Source organism: Lissotriton vulgaris, chromosome 1_1 (assembly GCF_964263255.1).
Source record: "Lissotriton vulgaris chromosome 1_1, aLisVul1.2, whole genome shotgun sequence".
Lineage (NCBI taxonomy): Eukaryota > Metazoa > Chordata > Amphibia > Caudata > Salamandridae > Lissotriton > Lissotriton vulgaris.
This window is the reverse complement of record NC_141685.1, coordinates 1,637,959,055-1,637,974,414: the sequence shown is the minus strand read 5'-3', so window position 1 is coordinate 1,637,974,414 and position 15,360 is coordinate 1,637,959,055.

Here is a 15,360-nt window from a genome sequence, read left to right as displayed (position 1 = left end):
ACGCACCATTGACTTGCATTGGTGCATGCGTGTGCTTTAAGCGCTGCACCCGAATCCCGCGGGCTTTTCCCGACTTCAGCATTGCTTGTCCCGACTGCTCCCAGCGATTCCCTAGGCCCTAGGCATAACCACTGTTCGATTGGTATCTCTTATACCACTTTCTTAATATATGGTTTGAGTGGCCACCCGCCCTCATCCATAATTGTGCAACTTTCATATGTTATACTGTGCTTTTGATTTAACGCTTGTGCCCCTTTGCTCATAAAGAGTACTGGGGATTATTTTAGAAATAAACACATATATTTTTATAATATATACTTGTGTGTTGTCCTTTCATTTGATATTACAGGATTGTGATTGGTAAAACAGCTCGCTTAACACGACCTCTTGAGTTTAGTTTTTAAGGCTGCTTATTCCATGCTACCATTAAGATAGCTTGTCTATAAGGTTGACTTACAACCAGACACCATAAGGGATTGTTTGGACTGATACAAGGTGGTTCCAGAATTGGAAACATCATATATCAGGCCAACTTCTCACAGCAAGCTTGAGTTTGCCATGGAGAAAACTGCCAGTCTAGCCATAATGGACAGGGCTGTTTTTACGTCACCCATACAGACTCAGGCTGACAACCTTACTAAACAGGCTGGGGGACAGTCACAGCTGATGGCTGCCCTGGGACAAGGAAGAGCGACCACTCTGCCTGATACCTTGGTTCCCCTACAAAAGTATGTACCGGGAGATGATCCCGTTTCCTTTTTTCTTAATTTTGAAAGAGCAGCCAGGGCCAGCGCATGGCCTGGAGACCGCTGGCCATTCTATTGGGCCCCCTTACTTACCGGGGAGGCACAAGCGGCATACCAAATGGCAAATAGGGATGGTACAGCCGCCTACGGCCATGTAAAGCAATTCATCCTTGTAAAATAGACTGGGTATCGACGAGGATGTCCATCGCCTGAAGTTTAGACAAGAGAGGGGTATACCTGGTGACAGCCCAAAAAAGTTGTTTTATAAACTGAAGGATTCTGCTGACCGCTGGCTAAAACCGTTAGTCTACCCGCGAGGAAATCATGGACAGGATCTATCTTGAGCAATTCCTTGAAACATTACCCTACGGTACCCAGAATAACTCCAAGGTCCAGCAAGTGGGCAGGCCCGATAAAAAACCTCTAAAACCACCCTAAGACTCTGCAAAGCTGAGATATGGGAAGCCAGAGGGGTCTTCATGTCCCTCTGGTACACAAGTCGACTCAATTAGAAAAAGCCAGTTTGCGGCTTTTTCTGTCAATTAAGGGCAGATAAATAATGGGCGCTCAGTCTGCATCCACAGACCATGGAGCAACACGGAGGTATTATACCGGCAAGGGATTACCATTTCTCACGGATCATTTTAAAAGGAATCCTCCCCCCGGCGTTAGCTCATGTGGCCCGATTACCAAGAAAAAGTATACCAATTTGGTAATTTTGTTCTGAGGGGCCAATTGACCCCCTGTCAACAGACCAGCTTATTTTGTGTTTGGTTTTGTGAAAAATAGGCATACTACATATAAAAAGATTAACCTTGAGTGCAGAAGGGATCATATTAGGTCCTGATGAGTAAAGCAGTGGGTACTGCTTACGAAACATGTCGACCAAGTAGGGAGTAATACTTACCCCCCCTACTTACACTTCCCCTTTTTAACGTTTCCAGCAGGGGAAAGGAATAAAGTGTATTTTTTCCACTAGCCAGGGTATTTTTTTATAACCTCTAATTTTGTATTTAGCAAACTCCCTACCACACCACACATAGCCTATTCACATATATTCAAGTGCTCCCGCGTAGTCGTAGGTTGAAGCACGCCCCACCCCGTAGAGGGACGGGAAGACCCCTATGATGAAGCATAACACTATGGGATTCTTAGTGTGTGAGGGGTATTTTAAAAACACATTGTTCTCTTGAATGGCCAGACCCTAACCGCCCTGTTAGACTCAGGCTGTAAGCAGTCAGTGGTTAGAAGAGAGGTCCTGTCCTCCTACCCTCTCCCTACCAATAAAACAGTCAGGATACGGTGTGTACATGGTGACACAAAAGGTAAAGCACTAGAGAATCTGTTAGCCCGGGTTAACCTCAAAACCAAGTTGGGGTTTGGATTTCAGGCAGACGTAGGGGTTTTGCCTTATCTCCCTAGCCCCTTTTAATAGGGAAAGACAACCCCTGGTTTTCTACCCTTATGTTGGAAGCCTTGTCAAAACCACCAAAGACTGATAGACCCCAGAACACCTTGCTGACCTCTGAACCTTCGGCCATTGATACACTGTAGGGTGGCCCAACTCAACGATGATACACTCAGCAACGCATGGTAAAGCACTAGAGAAACACAGCAGTCCTTTCGACGGGTATATCCCTGTTTCATTTAACAGAACAGACTTCTATATCGAGTGCCTAATGACTGTAAAGAACCCCAGTTGTTAGTACCAAGAGGGTTCAGAAATCAATTCCTTTATTTTGCTCATGCCCATCTCCTTGCTGGGCATTGTGGAGCTGAGAAAACAACCCAATCCATACTTCGCAATTTCTTTTGGCCCGGGGTACATGCACAGGTACGGCAATACTGCTAACAGTGCCAAATATGCCAGAATAAAAACCCCTATGTTTCACCTGGCGTCCCATTGAATCCCCTTCCTATTATCGGTAAGCCATTTGACAGAGTCGGTATGGCCCTTATAGGCCCCCCTACCGAAATCTAGCCGGGTTTATCAATATGTCCTTGTTATAGTGGACTACGCCACTAGATACCTGGAAGCCCTTCCCTTGAGGTCAGCCACATCCTCCACAATAGCCTAAAGGTTGATAGAAGTTTTTTCGAGAATGGGGTTTTCCCAGGATATTGACACCAATCAGGGGACTCCTTTTGTGTCAAAACTAATGAGGGAGGTTTGCAAAGAATTAAACGTCCGACATATAAAGACATCAGTTTACCATCCCCAGACGGACAGGCTTGTAGAGCGCTTTAACGGCAACCTCAAGCTCACCCTCAAGAAGATGCTCACTGGGGATGGAAAGAACTGGGATCAGTTATTACCATTAGCATTGTTCGTGCTCAGAAGTCAGACCCAGAGTAGTCTTGGTATGTCCCCTTTTGAGCTACTCTTTGGCCGAAAACACCAAACCCTCCTAGAGATCACCAAAGAGAACTGGGAAAAAGAGAGGGTTCAGGAAGCCCAGTCATTGTTGGACTATGCAAATCAAGTTAAATCCTGGTTGCACAAACTAAGAACCATAGCCCAAGTGTCACTAGGAGAGGCACAACAAAAACAAAAACACTTCTACGACCAACGGAGGAATAGGTGTGAATTAGACGTAGGAGATTGGGCTTTAGTCCTTCTTCCGTCCTCCCACCCCAACTTGAGGAAAGAATGGCAGGGTCCTTTCCAGGTCACGAGAAAAATAGGAAAAACAACTTAAATCCTAAGTCTATCCCCGAGGAAAACACAGATGTATCATATAAACCTTCTAAAAAAATGACTCAGCCCTCCACCTAAATAGACCTATAGTGTATCCCCAGTGGAAACCCTGCTCCACATGGTATACCGAAGGAAAACAAAAAAAGGCTTGGGTCCTGTCACTGTCCGGCCTGGACCACTACTATGAGATAAACAAAAACAGTGACCGGGCAGATTGAGTTATTGAAACAATGCACCACCTAGTGAAATCAGTTGCTAGGTTGGACAACCATTTGTATTGACTTAATTCTTATTTTATAGAGTTTTTTAAAAAGTTTTTTGGCATCAAAATACAACACGATATTTACACACATACATAAAAACATTCAATCCACTGAAAAAACAAATCATACAGAGTAATTAAACAAGAAAGTTATCACAAAAATATTCACATGGACAACTTGCTATGCCTCAAATAGATCGATTATTGAGGCACCAGTCCTGAATGAAAATGAACAAGTGGACTAACAAATTGTTACATTAGCCTACTTGTTTTACGTGTCTGGCTTTCAGAAGTAGATGGGTGCCGGACCGAAGCGTTCTCAACTCCGCTGAGAACCGACAAGCCTGTGCGGCGGCCGCCGCTTCCACACGCGTGCAGTCAGAATGAACTTTGCCTAAACACGAAGCCACAAAGATCTCAACATTGATAAACTTACGTGTGCCGGCACCCGCCTTCTGCGTTGTATGCGCACTAACGAGGGAGCGACCTGAACCCTTCACCAATAAGTGACAGCGATCCCCCAGTCCGTGTCCTGAGGAGAACCCGCAGAATCATATTGGGTTCGAAACGCGTCGACGTTCTTACCTCCAAGATACAAAATAGATGGGGCATGATAGGAATTAAGTAATACACTTGTAAATCACCCAGTTGTTTATGTGTTATTCCTAGTCATAGCACCCTGTGATGAACTTCATTGTGTATCTTGTGTTGGTGTTAACAAGTAGGCCAATGTAACAATTTGTTAGTCCACTTGTTCATTTTCATTCAGGACTGGTGCCTCAATAATCGATCTATTTGAGGCATAGCACAGTTGTCCATGTGAATATTTTTGTGATAACTTTCTTGTTTAATTACTCTGTTGTATTTGTTTTTTCAGTGGATTGAATGTTGTTATGTATCTGTGTAAATATCGTGTTGTATTTTGATGGCAAAAAACTTTTTCAAAAACTCTATAAAATAAGAATTAAGTCAATACAAATGGTTGTCCAACCTAGCAATTGATTTCACTAGGTGGTGCATTGTTTCAATAACTCAATCTGCCCGGTCACCGTTTTTGTTTATCCCACATGGTATACAACACTATAATTAACAATGAGTTAACCGCAAAAAAACAGGAAGAAGTCCGAGACCTCCTTCTTAACCACAAGAGATCTTCTCCGATCAACCTGGCAGAACTCATTTGGCTGAACATTCGTCCCGACCCAAGAGGGAGTCATGGTCAGACTGAAACCCTATAGGGTCCCTGAGGCCGGCGCCTCACTCTCCAGAACGAGGTGTTTTAGATGCTGAAGACAGGGATCATAGTACCTTCTAAGAGCAATTGGTGTTCCCCAGTCTTCCTTGTGCCGAAACCGGATGGCAGCATCCGGTTTTGCATCGACTTTCGAGCAATAAACTGTATTTCCAAACAGGACGGCTATCTCCTTCCCAGGTTGGATGAGCTGATAGAGCGCCTTGCAGAGGCCCGATACATCTCCACAATAGACCTCCCCAAGGGCTATTGGCAAATCCCCCTAAACCCCGCTGATCAGGAAAAGACGGCTTGTTCCACACCTGATGGCCTATACCACTTTACTGTCCTCCCATTTGGGTTGCATGGCGCCCCGGCCAGTTTCCAAAGACTGATGGATACGGTCTTAGCACCTCATCTATCCTACGCCTCTGCCTATCTAGACAATATTGTGGTATATAGCAAGTCATGGCCTGAACATCTCCAACACCTTCAAGCCGTCCTTGCGGAGCTTGGACTCGCATGGTTACGCATCAAGGCAGGAATTAAGCTGTGTGTTCAAGTGGTTTCATGGGGCCTGCCTAGCTAAGTGATCTGTGATTCTGGGACTGAATGCTGAAGTAGCTGTGACAATATTGTTCCAGGGGTACACTGTATAGTTTTCAAATTAGGGTCATCAACTACATCATATGTGAAAGACTACACATTGAAATACAAACATACCTGAGACATTGTAGCACACAGACATTCAAACTTGACAGAACACACTTTCTGTCAAAGCACACACCTCACTGTCTATGGCCAACTTGCAATGTACCCTCACAAAGAGTTATATGGACTAGAATAGAGGTTAATAAATTTGGCAATTTCTTTTAAACCTCACTTTTCTCTACCTGTTTTATTAGAGATACAGAGCTCATATAGCCAGGCCAAAACCAAAATTAAGGCCAATTCCTGCAACGCCACTCTTCTAACTCTCACCATCTTTCTAGAGACCTAAATGAGTGAGTCAGTGTCTTTTAGGCATATGATGACACATCTAAAGTAGCCTAGAGGTACTAGACTACCTCTATTTCACACTGCATGCTCTCTAAATGTATGTACAATGAGCTGCATAGATCACTTTCTACTTATTATACAGGTCAGCCAGGTATGAACCTGTGTGTTCAAGTGTTTCTATGATGCATGACTAGCAAACATATTTGTGCTTTTGGGACAGAATGATGAACTAGGTCTATGAATATTTGCCTTGGGGTATGATAAACTATGTAGTTTTTAAGTGACGGACATCAACTCCACTACAGCTGTCAGACTACTTATAGAAGTAAAGACATAAGTGAAAGATGGAAGGGGTCAAACATGATAGAGGACAGTGAGGTGTGAAGATGTGTGTTCAAGTGCTTTCACAAAGCCTGCTTAGAAAACACATCTCTACTTCTGGGACACAATGGTGAACTGTCTCTGTCAATATTTGCCTTGGGATATGATTTACTGCATAGATTTTAACTTAGAGGCATGTGCTACACCACAGGTGTCAGAGTATGTGTGGAAGTAAAGACATGGGTGAAAAATGATAGCGGTCAGACATTTAAAGTTGACTGTGAGAAAGTGCCATCTTTCTTGCTTTGTATGCCTTCACTTTTTGCTGAATTGCTGATGTGCTTTGACTGAGTGTACCCGGGGCTCCTGCCAATTAGGTGCCCAAGGCCTATGTTCCTTCCCTAAAACTGTATTGAAGCTAACACCCAATTGGCATCTCTAGCCACATGTTAGCCCCTGGTAAATGGTACCATGGGTACCCAGGGCATTGTGTATGTATGTATGTATAGGCATTTATATAGCGCACTACTTACCCGGAGGGTCCCAAGGTGCTTCGACCGCTGCGAAACCCTTCCTGGCTTCCCTGAGAGATGGTCCCTTAATGGGTATCTCCAGGGTGAGACCAGGCATCCCCGGCGGTCTGGTGGGGCCGTTAGTGAAGATGAGGCAAGCTAATGCCCAGAGTTGCCGAGTGTGATCGCTGATCAGAGTGGGCACCGAGGCGAGAGAATTATCGAGTCCGCTGACCCTGGTCCAGAAACCTGCCGCGCCGGGAATCGAACCCTGGTCCCGGGCCGTCCTCTGCTCTCGGGTCTGCCGCCTCTAACCAGTGAGCCACACTACTTCACTGACCAGAGAAGACCCCTAAGGGCTGCAGCACTTATTGTGCCACCCTTAGGGGCCCTGCACCCTGACACAAGCACTGCCTTTGTAGGCTGAGTGCCCTGGTGCAGAACTAAAACAAAGAGTCAACATGGCACACATCCCTGTGTGCCATGCCCACAACATCACTGCCCTGGCATCTATCAGTCACCCCTCTAGCTGGGTGCCCTATACCAGTGGTGTGGGCACAGGTGCATGAGCTCTGTGCCCCCACAGTACCCAGGGCCATTCCTGGACACTGTAAGTACTGTGATGCCATTAAGAGTATATGGTGCTGGGAGGTTGTCATTACGAACTCCACAGCACCATAATGGCTACACTGAAGCCTGACAAGTTTGATATCAAACTTCTTAGCACATTAAACCCACACTGATGTGTCGGGTTTGATGTCAAATGCACTACAGAGGGCATCTTAGAGATGCCCCCTGAAACCTAACCTACAATCCACATCTTGTCTGAGAGGCTGCCTAGGCTGCCACATAGCAGACATTTTGCTGAACCCCTGGGTGGAGAGCCCCCCGCTCTCCTGGGCCTGCAACAATGCACATCCTGGGCGAGGTGCTAGGTCTCCTCCCCCAGTATGGGCAGGGGGAAGCTTCAAAAGCATTCCACCTTTGTGAGTTTCTCCAGGCCACTTGCTGTACCCAGCAACTGATCCCCACCAGTTCTGACGCCACACTCTGGTGGGAAGACTGGCGGGAAACCCTACATCAGGAAAGGGGGTGTGCCAGCCTGTGCCAACTCCACCCCTCAGGTGGAGGATGAGAGGTGAAGCACGACTCCGGGCTACCGCCATCTTGACGATGGGGAGCCCTACCCACTCACAGCTAGGCTCCTGCTCCCCTCCCATAGGAGAGGATCAGATTAGGGGGTGTACCCACCCCAGGACAGGGACCTATTGGTCCCTGCCCTCACACTACCTGTAACGCCCCTAAATTTAGTATTTAGGGGCACCCTGAACCTGAATCGGGATCTGAGGAAGGATCCTCAGATCCCGATTTGGAAACAAGAAAGAAGATCAAGAAGAAGAAGATCCGCCGTGCTGCTGCTAACAAGAGGACGACACCAACTGACTTGGCCCCAGCCCTACAGGCCTGTTGATCCTTGAACCTGCTCCTGCTAAATCCCGGCGACTCCTGCAGACAGCAACCTTGAGAGCCCCGGAGGACCTGCCTGCCTTGACCCTCTTAGAGACTGGGACTCCCACATGCAGAGGTCCTGCTCCAACAACAGCCAGGAACCGCGAACACAGCCCACTCTGCACCCGCCGAACCTGGCCTGGGCCCAAGTGGACAAAGACCCTGAGGACATCCCCCGGCAATTTTGACCTGGAATCCAGTGCCCAAGGACCCTCCTCGTTGACCCAGACGACACCTGCAGACTCAGAACCAGGGACCCCTCCAACCGCGACCAGCAGAGGGTAAGATTTTCTGACGCCAAAAGACACCCCTGCACCCGGCGCCCCCGGCCCCTCGTGCCCAACTCCAGGGTGCCCACATATCCTCCAGGATCTCAACTTACCCCTTGAAGTGTTGGTCGCTCCCGAAGATCCTCCGTCCCCGAGCCTGCAGCCTTTGTTCACCTTTCACGATTCCCGTTGAATAACATTGAGCGCTCGACGGCTCAAAAGCACCCTGCCCCTGGCCGTGCGACCTTTGTCATATCCTACTTCCCCATTTGCCCTGAGCAAGTGACCAGGAGCCCAGGTTCCCACAGCTGTGTGGCCTGCTACCCACCAGCCACCAACCGAAGGCCCCCTGCCTCTCATTGGATAACATTGGGCCTAACTACCTCTGCACCCGGCTGCCCCTGTGCCACTGAGGGTGTACCAACTGTACCTACTTGACCCTGGGAGAGCCCTGAGTCTATGCCCAGAACCTTAACTCTGCCAGTCGAGTACTTACCTAAAAGCCGATAACTCACTTTTCTTCTATAGGTTAATATTGACTGGTTTCACTTGGAAATTCTTCTAAGTGTGGAGTTTTGGAACTTTAATATATTCACCTAAAATCAGCCAAACAACAAATCAACAAATTCTGGCTTACTCACCTGTTATCAGGAGAGACCTCAGTGCTGCATCTTTTAGCCCAGCACAAACTCTGAAAAGCAATTTTAACCGTACTTACCAGTAACCTGAATTTTCTTCCATAGGAAACCATTGACTGTTTTTCTGTGAAATTTCTTCTGTCGATTTTTGCAAACTACAAATATTCTTTAAAAATCGTACCAACTACCAAAACGTAATTGCTTAAATGTTTTAGATATATGTCCCAGTGCTGAACCTAGGAGTCCAGTAATGGATTACAAAAGTAATGTGAACATACTTTACCTGAAAATTGAATTTCCTTCCATAGGATAACATTGGTAATTTCAACTGAAAAAGTTTGTGTCAACTTTTAAAATACAATAATATTCCTCAAAAATCACTACTGTAACCAAAACGCTTTTACTTAACTGTTTACAGGACGTGTCCCCTGACTGAATCTAGGATCCAGTCTTGTGGTTAGAAAAGTAATCTACAAAGTAATTAATTGCATTTAACTGAAAATTCCCATTGAGCTCAATGTTGCATTGTATTTGAAATTGTGTTGCCTATTGCAACAAACTGTAACTATTGCATTCCAAAAGTCTAATGCCTATTGAAAAGTATTTAACTAAAGTACCTCATTCTGAGAAAGTATATTTTGATACCTTGTTGGTTCTAAAATAAAACAACTATATCTTTTGATACAAAACAATTGGCCTAGAGACCAGCTCTTGAGTGTGTGAGACCATTTACTGACTGCGTGTGTACAACAAATGCTTTACACTGTCCTCTGATACTGCCTTACTGCTCGACCAAGCTACCACTTTAGAGAGTAAGGTTATGTCTAAACTTTAGCCTCTGCCAAACCTCTGGGGACTGGGGACTCTATACACACTGTACCTTATTTTGTTCCAGTATATATAGAGCCAATTTCCTACAATGACAGACTGTGTTTTCATTTTAAAGCACACACATCACTATCAATGGACTACTTGCGATGTACTTTTGTGGGAATATATATGGACTAGGATAGAGGTTAATACACATGACAACATCTTTTAAACCTCACATTTCTCTACCCGTTTCATTAGTGAAATGCAGCTCTCAATACCAGGCCTAACTCAAGTTAAAAGGCCATCTCCTCTCATGCCACTCTTATTAGTGACAGCACCTTTCTAGACACCTCAGTGAGTGTGTCAGTGCCTTTTAAGGGTGGTATGACACATGTAAAGAAGCCTATACATAGACAACTACCTCTATTCCACATTATATCCTCTGTAAATATGTGTAGAAGAAACTGCATCTATCACTTTTTGCTTACTATACAGGGCATCCAGGGATGAAGCTGTGTATTCAAATGCTTCTATGAGGCTGGCCTAAGTAAATGATCTGTTGTTCTGTGACCGAATGCTAAAGTAATTCTCATAATATTTGTCTAGGTGTATCATAGACCATACACTTCTAAAGTTGGGGTCATCAGTTGGACTACACGTATCAATTGACACGTAGAACCAGAAACATACATGAGACATGGTAGCAGTCAAACATTCAAAATTGACAGAATATGCTTTCAGTTAAAAGCAGAAACGTTACTATCTATGGTCTACTTACAGTTTTAACTTTGTACAGCAGTATACAGTCTAGCATAGAGGTTAATAAACTTGGCACCATGTTTTAAACCTCATATTTGTCTTCCAGTTTCATTAGGGAGACGCAAGACACAGTGCCAGGCCTAACCCAAAATGAAACACGTCTCCTCTTTTGGTGTCAGTATCTTTCAAGACCATGACTGTGTGATTGCCTTATAGGGGTGAGATAACACATATAATGTAGGTTATAGATATAACATTATCTCAATTTCACATCATATCCTCTGTAAATATGTCTAAAAGACGCTGCATGGATCACTTTTTGCTTACTATAGAGAGAGATGAAGCTGTGTGTTGCAATGCTTTGAGGAGGTTTGACTAGGTAAGATATCTCTGCTCTAGGACTAAATGCTAAAGTAGCTCTGACAATATTTGTCTAGGGGTATCCTACACCAAATACTTTTGAAGTTAGGTTTATCAGCTGCAGCACATGCGTGGAACATTGCATAGAAATACAAACATACCTACTTTCTGGAGAAATATATGGTCTAGTATAGAGGTTAATACAGTTGGAACATGTTTTAAAGTCACATTCCTGTACCAGATTCAATAGAGTCACGAAGCTCACAGAGCCAGGCCTAACCCAAAATGAAAGACAATATCCTGTCTTGGCACTCTTACTAGAGTCAGCGTTTCTTTCAACACACCTCAGACAGAGCTCGCAATGTCAGGCCTAAGTATCTTTCAATAGACCACAATGAGTGTGTCAGTCCCTTTTTAGGGGCAACATGACACATGTAAAGAAGCCTATAAGTACTACACTACCTCTGTTTCACACCACATGCTCTCTAAATGTGTGTAAATTAATCTGCGTGGATCAGATTCTGATCATTATACAGGGCAGTCGGGTTTGAATATGTGTTTAAGTGCTTTCGTGACACCTGCCTAGCTGAGAGATCTGTGCGTCTGGGACTGAATGCTGAGGTAGCTCTGACAAAATGTGTGCAGGGCTATGATAGACGGTATCGTTTTTGAATTAGGGTCATCAGCTGCACCACACATATGACACTACATTTTGAAGTGCAGACATATCTGAGACATGGTGCCAGTCACATATTCAAACTTGACAGAATACGCTTTCAGTTTAGAGCCACACCTCACTATCTACGGCCTACTTGCAGTGTACTTTTGGAGACACTTATCTGGACTAGGATAGATGTTAATACAACTTGCAACATGTTTTAACCCTCATTTTTCTCGACCAGTTTTATTAGAGAGACAGAGCTTCCAATGCCAGGCCTAAGTCAAAATGAAAGGCCAACTCCTATCACACCACTCTTAGAACTGTCAACATCTTTCTAGCGACCTCAATGAATGTGTCAGTCACTTTTAGAATTTAGATAACACATAAAAAGTAGTCTATAAGTGCAACACTACCTCTGTTTCACATCACATCCTCTCAACTTTTGTGTAACAGAATCTGCATGGATCACTTTGTGCTTACTATACAGGGTAGCCAGGGATGAAGCTGTGTGTTCAAATGCTTCCATGACACCTGCCTAGATAGCTGATCTGTGCTTCTGGTATGGAGAACGACAAACAAACCTGAGACACGGTTGCACTCAGACATTCAGATTTGAGAGAATACGCTTTTTGTTTCAATCACACATATCACTATGTAAGACCTATTTCCAATTTACATTTCTGAAGAATTATATAGACTAAGATACAGGCTAATACACATGGCAATATGTTTTAAACCTCGCATTTCTCTAATACTTCACAAGGTTTATAAATACTTCATCTCAAAGTAATAAAAAAAATTACAATCACTAAAGCTCTACTACACCATACATTACACTCCTTACACGTTTGTAACTTACCTGTGAAATCCTGTTATAGATTATGAAAATGTCAGAAATGCTTAAATATTTTTTTCCACACAATAAATGTGATGCACCACTCTTAATAAGAAAAAAACAGTAATGGCAATTTTTCCCTTTCATTTTCCACAGAAATGCATGTAAGTAGCAAATCAAAATACTCCCTTCAATTTTTCAAAATGTAAAAACACTTTATATTGGACAGTCATATTAACTCTTCATTACCTCTACGTCCCTCATCCTCGAACCAGTCATAACTAATGAGGTATATTCCACTGACAGGAAACAAAACAGGAAACGTTTTTAGGCTACACTCACCCTACTGCTAGAGGCTATTAAATAGCCAGCAGAAAGCACTTCCTGTTTTGTTTCCTGTTGGTGGACATGACAGGGGACGCTGTGGTAATTGCTGGTCACTTACCTTGTTGCTGGATGTCCTCGAGTTGCCTCCTTTGCTGGGCTCTGTGGGTGCCTTTGGCCAGCAGTGGGAGATGCTGGAGTCGGGACGCTTGCCCTACTGGATTCAGTGAGTGACCTTGATTGCCTGTGTTGTGGGATGAGCAGGTCTTGGTTGTCTTTTGGCTTCCTATGCTTCTTTCCTGGATGTTTGGCCGCTCCACGGAATTGTCTGGTGGTATGGCTGTTCTTCCGGCCGCACTTGGAGCAGTGTGAGTTATCTTCCGCTATGTTTCTTGGTACGGAGCGTTTTTCAGGCTATTTCCGTTCTGCTCCGAGTTGGTGATGGTAGTGGAGTGGTTTTGGTTCCCGGCTGGTCCTGCCCCCAGTGTTGCATCCCGCTATTGTGATGGACATTGGGGCACGCATCCGACACCGAACTCGCGTTACTGGGGATACGCAAGGGTGCCAGATTCACGTCGTACTTACTGTGTGTGCCGTCCCCCATCCTCCTCTGTGGTTGCGGCCTATGGGCTGAGGCAGGGTGGTGTATTTCTTCACCGACGGGCGCTGTCTCACCAAGGTGTTGGTGGATTGGGGCAGGGGCCTCACTGGGTGCAGGCTGCTATGCGGTCCACTTCCTCACTAGGCAATGAGTCAGGTGCTCCTCCCCTTAGGTTTTGGCCTGCGGAGGCCAGGAATTCCCTTTTTAGGTCTCGACTATTATATCCCTCAGGGAATAATAGTTCGAACCTATAGCAGGGGAAACAAACTCTCTTGAACAAGCGAATTCCTCCCAATGCATGTGATCTATTGAAGCGTGACGCTTCTCCAGCGCGCGCTTGGCCTCACTCACGTAGCCTCACACCCATTTGTTCCGAAGGAATCCCTTCCGCCCACCCGCCACCTCACAAACCACCATGTGTTGCACGCATCAGACCCGCCACAGTGAGAGCTTCAGACTTCAAAGGAATGCTCTCCCCCTCCCCCCTCTGTGCAATGCCAGTTTTGTGTTTCTTGTTTTAAAACGGCTTTCCGTCCGTTTCACAGCGCATACATTCCCTTTTGCCTCCCTCCTTGACACCCCAGCTGCTTTGCCACCCCCTCCCTTCCTGCTGGCATTTACCCCTCCCTTCTCGCCGCACAGTCCTTGTTTTAGTATTCCTTTGACCTCGCACCACGCTTACTCGACCTAGCCCCATTGTGAACAACATCACAGTTCCCTTACGTTTTTTCAATACACTACGACCGCTGCGTTGACTTGAGCACATAATTCCACAATTCTGACATAATTTGATTGAGTTCTCTGATGCGGTGTGCAAATACTGAACAATAAACTTCACGTCAGAAAAGCGTTTTTTAAATGCTATTGCGCTAACTCCCGAAGAGGTCTTAAATCCTTTGTTGCACTGCCTAACTGTTAAATTCCAATGAAGAAGCAAAATTCAGGATATATAAAAGACGTTTTAATCTTCTGGAGCACAGTACTTCTTACAGCCAGGACCACAAACTGAATGGTCTCAGAACAGTTCTAAGTGATGTCATACACAACTGTAAGGCATGTGCCATAATTAAAGGTATACAATATGCATAAAAGGGAAACACATTTAAAAGGGAAATACAAAGAATGAAGAATATAACACATCTCTTCCCTTACAAAAACTATTCATTCATAATACACTTGGAGACACGTCTCACATTCCAAACCTGACCATTTTGAGTGACCACACTATTTTTGGTGACTTTAACAATTCGCAAAGGTCTACTAAATCTTGCATCATCTTTGAGCAAAATTCCACGCTTACGTATTCTGACATAATCCCCAACATGAAAATCAGGTGTTTTAACTTTCATGCGAGAGTCATAATTGATTTTACTTCTAGTTTGTTTATACTGTACAGTACGAGCAATATCATCCTTACTCAGCTGTGAACACTTGTCCTTAACAACCTTCTTAAACCACCAAGGACACAGTTTAGAAAAGGGATCTCTACCTCTAAGTAAACGGAAAGGTGAGACCTCAGTGGTGGTATGGGGGTAATCCGATACAACCACAACTTCTCTCTTAATTTGTCTTTCCATTCAGCACCAAAGTTTAGCGCCCAAAGTATATCCTGCTTAAGAACTCTATTAAAGCTTTCTACTTGCCCATTTCCTTGAGGTTCATACAAAGATGTGGTTATGTGACGAACATTTTGTGATTTAAGGAATTCTTGCATCTCACAGGACTTCAACTGCACCCCATTGTCGGAAACAATCACCTCTGGATTACCTTCCCCTGAAAAGAGTTCCTTCAAAAACAAAATAACACTACTAGTTGTGATTCT